The sequence below is a fragment of the Pholis gunnellus genome (genome assembly GCF_910591455.1).
Source record: "Pholis gunnellus genome assembly, chromosome: 8".
NCBI lineage: Eukaryota > Metazoa > Chordata > Actinopteri > Perciformes > Pholidae > Pholis > Pholis gunnellus.
The window spans coordinates 19,327,185-19,340,384 of NC_136534.1; positions in this window are offsets into that span (position 1 = coordinate 19,327,185).

Here is a 13,200-nt window from a genome sequence, read left to right on the forward strand (position 1 = left end):
GCAGACAGCTCCGACACAGAAGCGGCCAGCTGTGGTCAACCTAATGAATGTATCTTCTCCCATGCCATGCACATTATGCACTGAACACAGACTTTTATTTGCCAAACCTGTAAGGTAGTGTACTGTACTGTTTATATGTTGGTTGAAATTAAAGATATGTGTAGTTTTGGTTTTCCAAATGTGCAAGGTGTAATTAATGCAGTATTTATTCTGAATCAACACTACAGGGATACGGAATAAGAGTTTTTCAAATAAAAATAAAGTAACTAAAAAAGTAACTTTGAAAGTAAAGTAACTTTAAAAGTAAAGTAACTAAAAAAGTAACTTTAAAAGTAAAGTAAGCAAAAAAGTAACTTTAAAAGTAAAGTAACTAAAAAAGTAACTTTAAAAGTAAAGTAACTTTAAAAGTAACTAAAAAAGTAAAGTAACTAAAAAAGTAACTTTAAAAGTAAAGTAGCTTTAAAAGTAACTAAAAAAGTAAAGTAACTAAAAAAGTAACTTTAAAAGTAAAGTAACTTTAAAAGTAACTAAAAAAGTAAAGTAACTAAAAAAGTAACTTTAAAAGTAAAGTAACTTTAAAAGTAACTAAAAAAGTAAAGTAACTAAAAAAGTAAAGTAACTAAAAAAGTAACTTGAAAAGTAAAGTAACTAAAAAAGTAACTTGAAAAGTAAAGTAACTTTAAAAGTAACTTTAAAAGTAAAGTACCTTTAAAAGTAACTAAAAAAGTAAAGTAACTAAAAAAGTAACTTTTAAAGTAAAGTAACTAAAAAAGTAACTAAAAAAGTAAAGTAACTAAAAAAGTAACTTTTAAAGTAAAGTAACTAAAAAAGTAACTTTAAAAGTAAAGTAACTTAAGTAAAGTTATGACTTTTCGACATGGTACACTGACTTTTTCATGACTTTTTTCGACATCCTATACTATGCTATTTATAACTCCGCAGCAACTCCCTTCATCAACATCGATTGTCTTCCTTCAGACAATAATATAAAAACAATAAAGGAAAATATTTAAATTGCAGTAATTACTATTTACAAAAGGCATTTTCTTTTAAAAGGAACTTTTACAACTTCAGTACCTAAAATAAATCAAACTATATGCAGTAGTACAAAAAGGCTTTGATATCAGGAGAGTAAGGTGACAGTTTTACAGCAGGACAGAAAGGCGGGATAAGGCCCGATGAACATTAGGTAGCCTGGAGGAGTTCACCAATGAGGAGCGAGTGCTTTTCCTCCGTTTCGTCTCTGGCCGGTCCAGGTTGCCTTCCAACCCAGCTGATATCACACAGAAGTTCCAAATCATCAAGGTTGATAGGGTGAGGTCATCGCTAACGGAAATAACGAGCCTGTTGACGAGGGCAAACATATCAATAGTACAAACTACTAAACTTTTTCCCCCTATCATGTCCTACAGCCCGTCAACGGCCTCCCTACTGCACAGACCTGCTTCTTCCTGTTTCGCCTGCCCCCTTACACGAGCCAGGCCATCCTCGCTGAGTGTCTGCGTTACTCCATCCACAACTGCCCCTCCATCCACAACTACATGCTGACCCACAACACCGATGCAGCAGACAGCTCCGACACAGAGGAGTGAAGCGGCCAGCTGTGGTCAACCTGGTGATGAATGTATCTTCTCCCATGCCATGCACATTATGCACTGAACACAGACTTCTATTTGCTAAACCTGTAAGGTAGTGTACTGTACTGTTTATATGTTGGTTGAAATTAAAGATATGTGTAGTTTTGGTTTTCCAAATGTGCAAGGTGTTGTAATTAATGCAGTATTTATTCTGAATCAACACTACAGGGATACGGAATAAGAGTTTTTCAAATAAAAATAAAGTAACTAAAAAAGTAACTTTAAAAGTAAAGTAACTTTAAAAGTAAAGTAACTAAAAAAGTAACTTTAAAAGTAAAGTAACTAAAAAAGTAACTTTAAAAGTAAAGTAACTTTAAAAGTAACTAAAAAAGTAACTTTAAAAGTAAAGTAACTTTAAAAGTAAAGTAACTTTAAAAGTAACTAAAAAAGTAAAGTAACTAAAAAAGTAACTTTAAAAGTAAAGTAACTTTAAAATTAACTAAAAAAGTAAAGTAACTAAAAAAGTTACTTTAAAAGTAAAGTAACTAAAAAAGTAACTAAAAAAGTAAAGTAACTAAAAAAGTAAAGTAACTTTAAAAGTAACTAAAAAAGTAAAGTAACTAAAAAAGTAACTTTAAAAGTAAAGTAACTTTAAAAGTAACTAAAAAAGTAAAGTAACTAAAAAATTAACGTTAAAAGTAAAGTAACTTTAAAAGTAACTAAAAAAGTAACTTTAAAAGTAAAGTAACTTAAGTAAAGTTATGACTTTTCGACATGGTACACTGACTTTTTCATGACTTTTATCGACATCCTATACTATGCTATTTATAACTCCGCAGCAACTCCCTTCATCAACATCGATTGTCTTCCTTCAGACAATAATATAAAAACAATAAAGGAAAATATTTAAATTGCAGTAATTACTATTTACAAAAGGCATTTTCTTTTAAAAGGAACTTTTACAACTTCAGTACCTAAAATAAATCAAACTATATGCAGTAGTACAAAAAGGCTTTGATATCAGGAGAGTAAGGTGACAGTTTTACAGCAGGACAGAAAGGCGGGATAAGGCCTGATGAACATTAGGTAGCCTGGAGGAGTTCACCAATGAGGAGCGAGTGCTTTTCCTCCGGTTCGTCTCTGGCCGGTCCAGGTTGCCTTCCAACCCAGCTGATATCACACAGAAGTTCCAAATCATCAAGGTTGATAGGGTGAGGTCATCGCTAATGGAAATAACGAGCCTGTTGACGAGGGCAAACATATCAATAGTACAAACTACTAAACTTTTTCCCCCTATCATGTCCTACAGCCCGTCAACGGCCTCCCTACTGCACAGACCTGCTTCTTCCTGTTTCGCCTGCCCCCTTACACGAGCCAGGCCATCCTCGCTGAGTGTCTGCGTTACTCCATCCACAACTGCCCCTCCATCGACAACTACATGCTGACCCACAACACCGACGCAGCAGACAGCTCCGACACAGAGGAGTGAAGCGGCCAGCTGTGGTCAACCTGGTGATGAATGTATCTTCTCCCATGCCATGCACATTATGCACTGAACACAGACTTCTATTTGCTAAACCTGTAAGGTAGCAAAACTGTACTGTTTATATGTTGGTTGAAATTAAAGATATGTGTAGTTTTGGTTTTCCAAATAAGCAAAGGTGTTGTAATTAATGCAGTGCTTACTCTGAATCAACACTACAGGGATACGGAATAAGAGTTTTTCAAATAAAAATAAAGTAACTAAAAAAGTAACTTTAAAAGTAAAGTAACTTTAAAAGTAACTAAAAAAGTAAAGTAACTTAAAAAGTAACTTTAAAAGTAAAGTAACTAAAAAAGTAACTAAAAAAGTAACTTTAAAAGTAAAGTAACTAAAAAAGTAACTTTAAAAGTAAAGTAACTTTAAAAGTAACTTTAAAAGTAAAGTAACTAAAAAAGTAACTTTAAAAGTAAAGTAACTAAAAAGTAACTTTAAAAGTAAAGTAACTAAAAAAGTAACTTTAAAAGTAAAGTAACTTTAAAAGTAACTCTAAAGGTAAAGTAACTAAAAAAGTAACTTTAAAAGTAAAGTAACTTTAAAAGTAACTAAAAAAGTAAAGTAACTAAAAAAGTAACTTTAAAAGTAAAGTAACTAAAAAATTAACTTTAAAAGTAAAGTAACTTTAAAAGTAACTAAAAAAGTAAAGTAACTAAAAAAGTAACTTTAAAAGTAAAGTAACTATTGAAGGTGTTTGATCGTAATAATACAGGAATAATCTGTAAAATAACAGTGTTTTACTGCAAAACCTTTAATGAAAATTTCCGTAAATTTATGGTTTTCGCCCTTTATTTGAATTAAGATATTTTACCTTAATTTGACGGTTTTTGTTTGGCAGCCATTGCTGCCAGTCATTTGACCTTTTTTTATGTTTTTTTTACAGTGTAGACACACGTGGGACACATATTCAACCGGTAGATTTTTGCAAGTTCTCTTTTGCATGGACCATTACATCAGACGAACAAAGTTAGCAACCAGTTGGTGAAAATGATGGAGCATTTAGTGGCTAAAAAGATTATTGGATTTATTTAGTCGGGACCAAATCCAGAGCTAAGAGTACAGTGAATGCACATCTGACTTATATTCATCAGAATGACACACTCCAAATTAATGCTAATGTCCCTCCATATCTGCTGGGTGTAGTGCTACGTTAATGCTGGTCAACTGGGATTTCTGGGATTGACTCATTGAGTGAGAAATATCCTGCGACGTAAGTCACATTTAAAAACAATATTTAACACACACCCTATGTTTCTTATTTCCCACCTTTATGTGTCAAAGAAGACTACCTTCCATCCAGGGTATCTGCATACTTCTGATACAATCCAATCCAAAATACCAATGAGCATTGTCTTATGACCACAAACAAAACCATCTTGTTAGATACATTTTCTTTATTAATCAAATATGCTATTTTGGTCAATCAAGAACCACTGTAGCTATACAATTCCACGTCATACTGTAAATCTACAGTATTATTAAAAAAATATAAGGGCTCACAGCAACCTTGCCTTTTCATTAGCCAGTTATAAAAGCAGTGATACTTTCTTTTATTTCTTCGAAAGACTGCAATACCATAAGAAATAGAAGTACATTTTTAAGATTAATGCAGAAAAGATAATCCAAATACAAAAAAATATACAGTCACGCCACCAAACACCACAGACATGTACTTAATTGTAACATATGATGATATAATTATGACTCTACAACTATTCCCAAAATACAGTATCCACCAATAGTTATTTACTTATTACACCTTTTTTGTATTAGTCGACTATATAACCACATAAACAAATAAAGAAATCTAGAATAAATTTAAGAACTGCTGAATTACTCAGCCAGTGGCAAATTTACTGGTGATATCCGAAGTGAGATGTGCGCAGGTGGAGACGTACATCAAGGTGTCAAAACCATCAATGCTAGCAGGAGGGTGAGGACAGGAGAACACACCAAACCGGCAGAGAAGCCAAAAACGCTGCAGCAGGAAGAAAGGAGTGGATTAACAAAAATATTTTTCCATTTACACTACCGTTCAAAAGTTTGGGGTCACCCAGACAATTTTGTGTCAATTTTCAGTTTCTTCACAATTTCTCGCATGGAATAGCATTCATTTCTAAGAACAAGAATAGACTGGCGAGTTTCACATGAAAGTTCTCTTTTTCTGGCCATGTTGAGAGTATAATCGAACCCACAAATGTGATGCTCCAGATACCCAACTAGCTCAAAGGAAGGCCAGTTTTATAGCTTCTCTCACCAGCATAACTGTTTTCAAGGGTTTTCTAATCATCAATTAGTCTTCTAAGGTGATTAGCAAACACAATGAACCATTAGAACACTGGAGTGATCGTTGCTGGAAATGGGCCTCTATACACCTATGTAGATATTTCATTAAAAACCAGACGTTTCCACCTAGAATAGTCATTAACCACATTAACAATGTATAGAGTGTATTTCTGATTAATTTTATGTTATCTTCATTGAAAGAAACAGTGCTTTTCTTTGAGAAATAAGGACATTTCTAAGTGACCCCAAACTTTTGAACGGTAGTGTATATATTTATGAATATACAGACCTGTATATGTAACTAGTCTATTAGCCCCAACAGCATGATATTAAGCTTTTTGAGCCAACTGTTTTTACAGCTAACAAATTAACATGCATAGTAAATTGTATTACCTTTTGTCATCTGTTGTATTAGGAGGTGGACGGGTGGTGGTTAAGATCCTAGGAATTGCATATCAAAAAGATAAATCATTAAAAAAAGTCATGGTATAGCGTGTCAAATAGTCCTACCACTGCTGCTAGAAAAATGTTGGCCAAAATGAAAGGATAAGGCAGCTGGAGTAACAATAAGCCAACAATAAGCCACATGTATTGACAGTGATGAGTAACAGAGTCCCAACAGCATGATATTAAGCTTTTTGAGCCAACTGTTTTTACAGCTAACAAATTAACATGCATAGTAAATCGTATTACCATTTGTCATCTGTTGTATTAGGAGGTGGACGGGTGGTGGGTAAGGTCCTATGAATTGCATATCAGAAAAGATAAATCATTAAAAAAAGTCATGGTACAGCTTGTCAAATAGTCCTACCACTGCCAGTATAAGTAGTGCTAGAAAAACTTTGGCCAAAATGAAAGGATAAGGCAGCTGGAGTAACAATAAGCCACATGTATTGACACTGATGAGTAACGGAGTCCCAACAGCATGATACTAAGCTTTTTGAGCCAACTGTTTTTACAGCTAACAAATTAACATGCATAGTAAATCATATTACCATTTGTCATCTGTTGTATTAGGAGGTGGACGGGTGGTGGGTAAGGTCCTATGAATTGCATATCAGAAAAGATAAATCATTAAAAAAAGTCATGGTACAGCTTGTCAAATAGTCCTACCACTGCCAGTATAAGTAGTGCTAGCAAAACTTTGGCCAAATTGAAAGGATATGGCAGCTGGAGTAACAATAAGCCACATGTATTGACAGAGTGATGAGTAACGGAGTCCCAACAGCATGATACTAAGCTTTTTGAGCTTTTTGAGCCAACTGATTTTACAGCTAACAAATTAACATGCATAGTAAATCGTATTACCATTTGTCATCTGTTGTATTAGGAGGTGGACGGGTGGTGGGTAAGGTCCTATGAATTGCATATCAGAAAAGATAAATCATTAAAAAAAGTCATGGTACAGCTTGTCAAATAGTCCTACCACTGCCAGTATAAGTAGTGCTAGCAAAACTTTGGCCAAAATGAAAGGATAAGGCAACTTTAAAAGTAAAGTAACTAAAAAAGTAACTTTAAAAGTAAAGTAACTAAAAAAGTAACTTTAAAAGTAAAGTAACTTTAAAAGTAACTAAAAAAGTAAAGTAACTAAAAAAGTAACTTTAAAAGTAAAGTAACTAAAAAAGCAACTTTAAAAATAAAGTAACTTAAGTAAAGTTATGACTTTTCGACATGGTACACTGACTTTTTCATGACTTTTCGACATCCTATACTATGCTGTTTATAACTCCGCAGCAACTCCCTTCATCAACATCGATTGTCTTCCTTCAGGATGGAGTCCAATCGCCAAAGACGTTGCACTATTCACATTTGTACAATGTGTAATAAATTATTGTGAAATTCTAATGAAGTCTCTCCTGATTGAATGACTTTTTTGACTGTTTTTCGACTTGAACCCCAGTAGAACAAACTGAAAAAACACAATTGGGTTTCATCATTAAATTCTTTTCTTTACTGCATTTGCACATAATTCACTGAACACACGGAAGTCCAGAAGCATCCAATACATAAACTGACCGATGAAAACAAGGTAAAAACAATATGTCTGTAATAAAATACACTTTCATGTTCTTATATGCATAATATAAAAACAATAAAGGAAAATATTTAAATTGCAGTAATTACTATTTACAAAAGGCATTTTCTTTTAAAAGGAACTTTTACAACTTCAGTACCTAAAATAAATCAAACTATATGCAGGTCAGGTGCAGTAGTACAAAAAGGCTTTGATATCAGGAGAGTAAGGTGACAGTTTTACAGCAGGACAGAAAGGCGGGATAAGGCCTGATGAACATTAGGTAGCCTGGAGGAGTTCACCAATGAGGAGCGAGTGCTTTTCCTCCGGTTCGTCTCTGGCCGGACCAGGTTGCCTTCCAACCCAGCTGATATCACACAGAAGTTCAAAATCATCAAGGTTGATAGGGTGAGGTCATCGCTAATGGAAATAACGAGCCTGTTGACATATAGACAAACATATCAATAGTACAAACTACTAAACTTTTTCCCCCTATCATGTCCTACAGCCCGTCAACGGCCTCCCTACTGCACAGACCTGCTTCTTCCTGTTTCGCCTGCCCCCTTACACGAGCCAGGCCATCCTCGCTGAGCGTCTGCGTTACTCCATCCACAACTGCCCCTCCATCGACAACTACATGCTGACCCACAACACCGACGCAGCAGACAGCTCCGACACAGAGGAGTGAAGCGGCCAGCTGTGGTCAACCTAATGAATGTATCTTCTCCCATGCCATGAACACAGACTTCTATTTGCCAAACCTGTAAGGTAGTGTACTGTACTGTTTATATGTTGGGTGAATTTAAAGATATGTGTAGTTTTGGTTTTCCAAATGTGCAAGGTGTTGTAATTAATGCAGTATTTATTCTGAATCAACACTACAGGGATACGGAATAAGAGTTTTTCAAATAAAAATAAAGTAACTAAAAAAGTAACTTTAAAAGTAAAGTAACTTTAAAAGTAAAGTAACTAAAAAAGTTACTTTAAAAGTAAAGTAACTAAAAAAGTAACTTTAAAAGTAAAGTAACTAAAAAAGTAACTTTAAAAGTAAAGTAACTAAAAAAGTAACTAAAAAAGTAAAGTAACTAAAAAAGTAACTTTAAAAGTAAAGTAACTAAAAAAGTAAAGTAACTTTAAAAGTAACTAAAACAGTAAAGTAACTAAAAAAGTAACTTTTTATATATACTGTTTATATGTTGGTTGAAATTAAAGATATGTGTAGTTTTGGTTTTCCAAATGTGCAAGGTGTTGTAATTAATGCAGTGCTTACTCTGAATCAACACTACAGGGATACGGAATAAGAGTTTTTCAAATAAAAATAAAGTAACTAAAAAAGTAACTTTAAAAGTAAAGTAACTTTAAAAGTAAAGTAACTAAAAAAGTAACTTTAAAAGTAAAGTAACTTTAAAAGTAAAGTAACTAAAAAAGTAACTTTAAAAGTAAAGTAACTTTAAAAGTAAAGTAACTAAAAAAGTAACTTTAAAAGTAAAGTAACTAAAAAAGTAACTTTAAAAGTAAAGTAACTTTAAAAGTAACTAAAAAAGTAACTTTAAATGTAAAGTAACTAAAAAAGCAACTTTAAAAATAAAGTAACTTAAGTAAAGTTATGACTTTTCGACATGGTACATTGACTTTTTCATGACTTTTTTCGACATCCTATACTATGCTATTTATAACTCCGCAGCAACTCCCTTCATCAACATCGATTGTCTTCCTTCAGGAGTCCAATCGCCAAAGACGTAACTATAAAAAAGTAACTATTCACATTTGTACAATGTGTGAAATTATTGTGAAATTCTAATGAAGTCTCTCCTGATTGAATGACTTTTTTGACTGTTTTTCGACTTTAACCCCAGTAGAACAAACTGAAAAAACACAATTGGGTTTCATCATTAAATTCTTTTCTTTACTGCATTTGCACATAATTCACTGAACACACGGAAGTCCAGAAGCATCCAATACATAAACTGACCGATGAAAACAAGGTAAAAACAATATGTCTGTAATAAAATACACTTTCATGTTCTTATATGCATAATATAAAAACAATAAAGGAAAATATTTAAATTGCAGTAATTACTATTTACAAAAGGCATTTTCTTTTAAAAGGAACTTTTACAACTTCAGTACCTAAAATAAATCAAACTATATGCAGTAGTACAAAAAGGCTTTGATATCAGGAGAGTAAGGTGACAGTTTTACAGCAGGACAGAAAGGTGGGATAAGGCCTGATGAACATTAGTGCTTTTCCTCCGGTTCGTCTCTGGCCGGTCCAGGTTGCCTTCCAACCCTGCTGATATCACACAGAAGTTCCAAATCATCAAGGTTGATAGGGTGAGGTCATCGCTAATGGAAATAACGAGCCTGTTGACGAGGGCAAACATATCAATAGTACAAACTACTAAACTTTTTCCCCCTATCATGTCCTACAGCCCGTCAACGGCCTCCCTACTGCACAGACCTGCTTCTTCCTGTTTCGCCTGCCCCCTTACACGAGCCAGGCCATCCTCGCTGAGCGTCTGCGTTACTCCATCCACAACTGCCCCTCCATCGACAACTACATGCTGACCCACAACACCGACGCAGCAGACAGCTCTGACACAGAGGAGTGAAGCGGCCAGCTGTGGTCAACCTGGTGATGAATGTATCTTCTCCCATGCCATGCACATTATGCACTGAACACAGACTTCTATTTGCTAAACCTGTAAGGTAGTGTACTGTACTGTTTATATGTTGGTTGAAATTAAAGATATGTGTAGTTTTGGTTTTCTAAATGTGCAAGGTGTTGTAATTAATGCAGTATTTATTCTGAATCAACACTACAGGGATACGGAATAAGAGTTTTTCAAATAAAAAGTAAAGTAACTAAAAAAGTAACTTTAAAAGTAAAGTAACTTTAAAAGTATGGTAACTAAAAAAGTAACTTTAAAAGTAAAGTAACTAAAAAGTAAAGTAACTAAAAAAGTAACTTTAAAAGTAAAGTAACTTTAAAAGTAACTAAAAAAGTAAAGTAACTAAAAAAGTAACTTTAAAAGTAAAGTAACTTTAAAAGTAACTAAAAAAGAAAAGTAACTAAAAAAGTAACTCTAAAGGTAAAGTAACTAAAAAAGTAACTTTAAAAGTAAAGTAACTTTAAAAGTAACTAAAAAAGTAAAGTAACTAAAAAAGTCACTTTAAAAGTAAAGTAACTAAAAAAGTCACTTTAAAAGTAAAGTAACTATTGAAGGTGTTTGATCGTAATAATACAGGAATAATCTGTAGAATAACAGTGTTTTACTGCAAAACCTTTAATGAAAATTTCCATAAATTTATGGTTTTCGCCCTTTATTTGAATTAAGATATTTTACCTTAATTTTACGGTTTTTGTTTGGCAGCCATTGCTGCCAGTCATTTGACCTTTTTTTACGTTTTTTTTTACAGTGTAGACACACGTGGGACACATATTCAACCGGTAGATTTTTGCAAGTTCTCTTTTGCATGGACCATTACATCAGACGAACAAAGTTAGCAACCAGTTGGTGAAAATGATGGAGCATTTAGTGGCTAAAAAGATTATTGGATTTATTTAGTCGGGACCAAATCCAGAGCTAAGAGTACAGTGAATGCACATCTGACTTATATTCATCAGAATGACACACTCCAAATTAATGCTAATGTCCCTCCATATCTGCTGGGTGTAGTGCTACGTTAATGCTGGTCAACTGGGATTTCTGGGATTGACTCATTGAGTGAGAAATATCCTGCGACGTAAGTCACATTTAAAAACAATATTTAACACACACCCTATGTTTCTTATTTCCCACCTTTATGTGTCAAAGAAGACTACCTTCCATCCAGGGTATCTGCATACTTCTGATACAATCCAATCCAAAATACCAATGAGCATTGTCTTATGACCACAAACAAAACCATCTTGTTAGATACATTTTCTTTATTAATCAAATATGCTATTTTGGTCAATCAAGAACCACTGTAGCTATACAATTCCACATCATACTGTAAATCTACAGTATTATTACAAAAATATAAGGGCTCACAGCAACCTTGCCTTTTCATTAGCCAGTTATAAAAGCAGTGATACTTTCTTTTATTTCTTCGAAAGACTGCAATACCATAAGAAATAGAAGTACATTTTTAAGATTAATGCAGAAAAGATAATCCAAATACAAAAAAATATACAGTCACCAAACACCACAGACATGTACTTAATTGTAACATATGATGATATAATTGTGACTCTACAACTATTCCCAAAATACAGTATCCACCAATAGTTATTTACTTATTACACCTTTTTTGTATTAGTCGACTATATAACCACATAAACAAATAAAGAAATATAGAATAAATTTAAGAACTGCTGAATTACTCAGCCAGTGGCAAATTTACTGGTGATATCCGAAGTGAGATGTGCGCAGGTGGAGACGTACATCAAGGTGTCAAAACCATCAACGCTAGCAGGAGGGTGAGGACAGGAGAACACACCAACCCAGCAGAGAAGCCAAAAACGCTGCAGCAGGAAGAAAGGAGTGGATTAACAAAAATATTTTTCCATTTACACTACCGTTCAAAAGTTTGGGGTCACCCAGACAATTTTGTGTCAATTTTCAGTTTCTTCACAATTTCTCGCATGGAATAGTCTTCATTTCTAAGAACAAGAATAGACTGGCGAGTTTCACATGAAAGTTCTCTTTTTCTGGCCATGTTGAGAGTATAATCGAACCCACAAATGTGATGCTCCAGATACTCAACTAGCTCAAAGGAAGGCCAGTTTTATAGCTTCTCTCACCAGCATAACTGTTTTCAAGGGTTTTCTAATCATCAATTAGTCTTCTAAGGCGATTAGCAAACACAATGAACCATTAGAACACTGGAGTGATAGTTGCTGGAAATGGGCCTCTATACACCTATGATATTTCATTAAAAACCAGACGTTTCCACCTAGAATACTCATTAACCACATTAACAATGTATTTCTGATTAATTTTATGTTATCTTCATTGAAAGAAACAGTGCTTTTCTTTGAGAAATAAGGACATTTCTAAGTGACCCCAAACATTTGAACGGTAGTGTATATATTTATGAATATACAGACCTGTATATGTAACTAGTCTATTAGCCCCAACAGCATGATATTAAGCTTTTTGAGCCAACTGTTTTTACAGCTAACAAATTAACATGCATAGTAAATCGTATTACCTTTTGTCATCTGTTGTATTAGGAGGTGGACGGGTGGTGGTTAAGATCCTATGAATTGCATATCAAAAAGATAAATCATTAAAAAAAGTCATGGTATAGCTTGTCAAATAGTCCTACCACTGCTGCTAGAAAAACGTTGGCCAAAATGAAAGGATAAGGCAGCTGGAGTAACAATAAGCCAACAATAAGCCACATGTATTGACAGTGATGAGTAACAGAGTCCCAACAGCATGATATTGAGCTTTTTGAGCCAACTGTTTTTACAGCTAACAAATTAACATGCATAGTAAATCATATTACCATTTGTCATCTGTTGTATTAGGAGGTGGACGGGTGGTGGGTAAGGTCCTATGAATTGCATATCAGAAAAGATATATCATTAAAAAAAGTCATTGTATAGCTTGTCAAATAGTCCTACCACTGCCAGTATAACTAGTGCTAGAAACACTTTGGCCAAAATGAAAGGATAAGGCAGCTGGAGTAACAATAAGCCACATGTATTGACAGAGTGATGAGTAACAGAGTCCCAACAGCATGATATTGAGCTTTTTGAGCCAACTTTTTTTACAGCTAACAAATTAATTAAC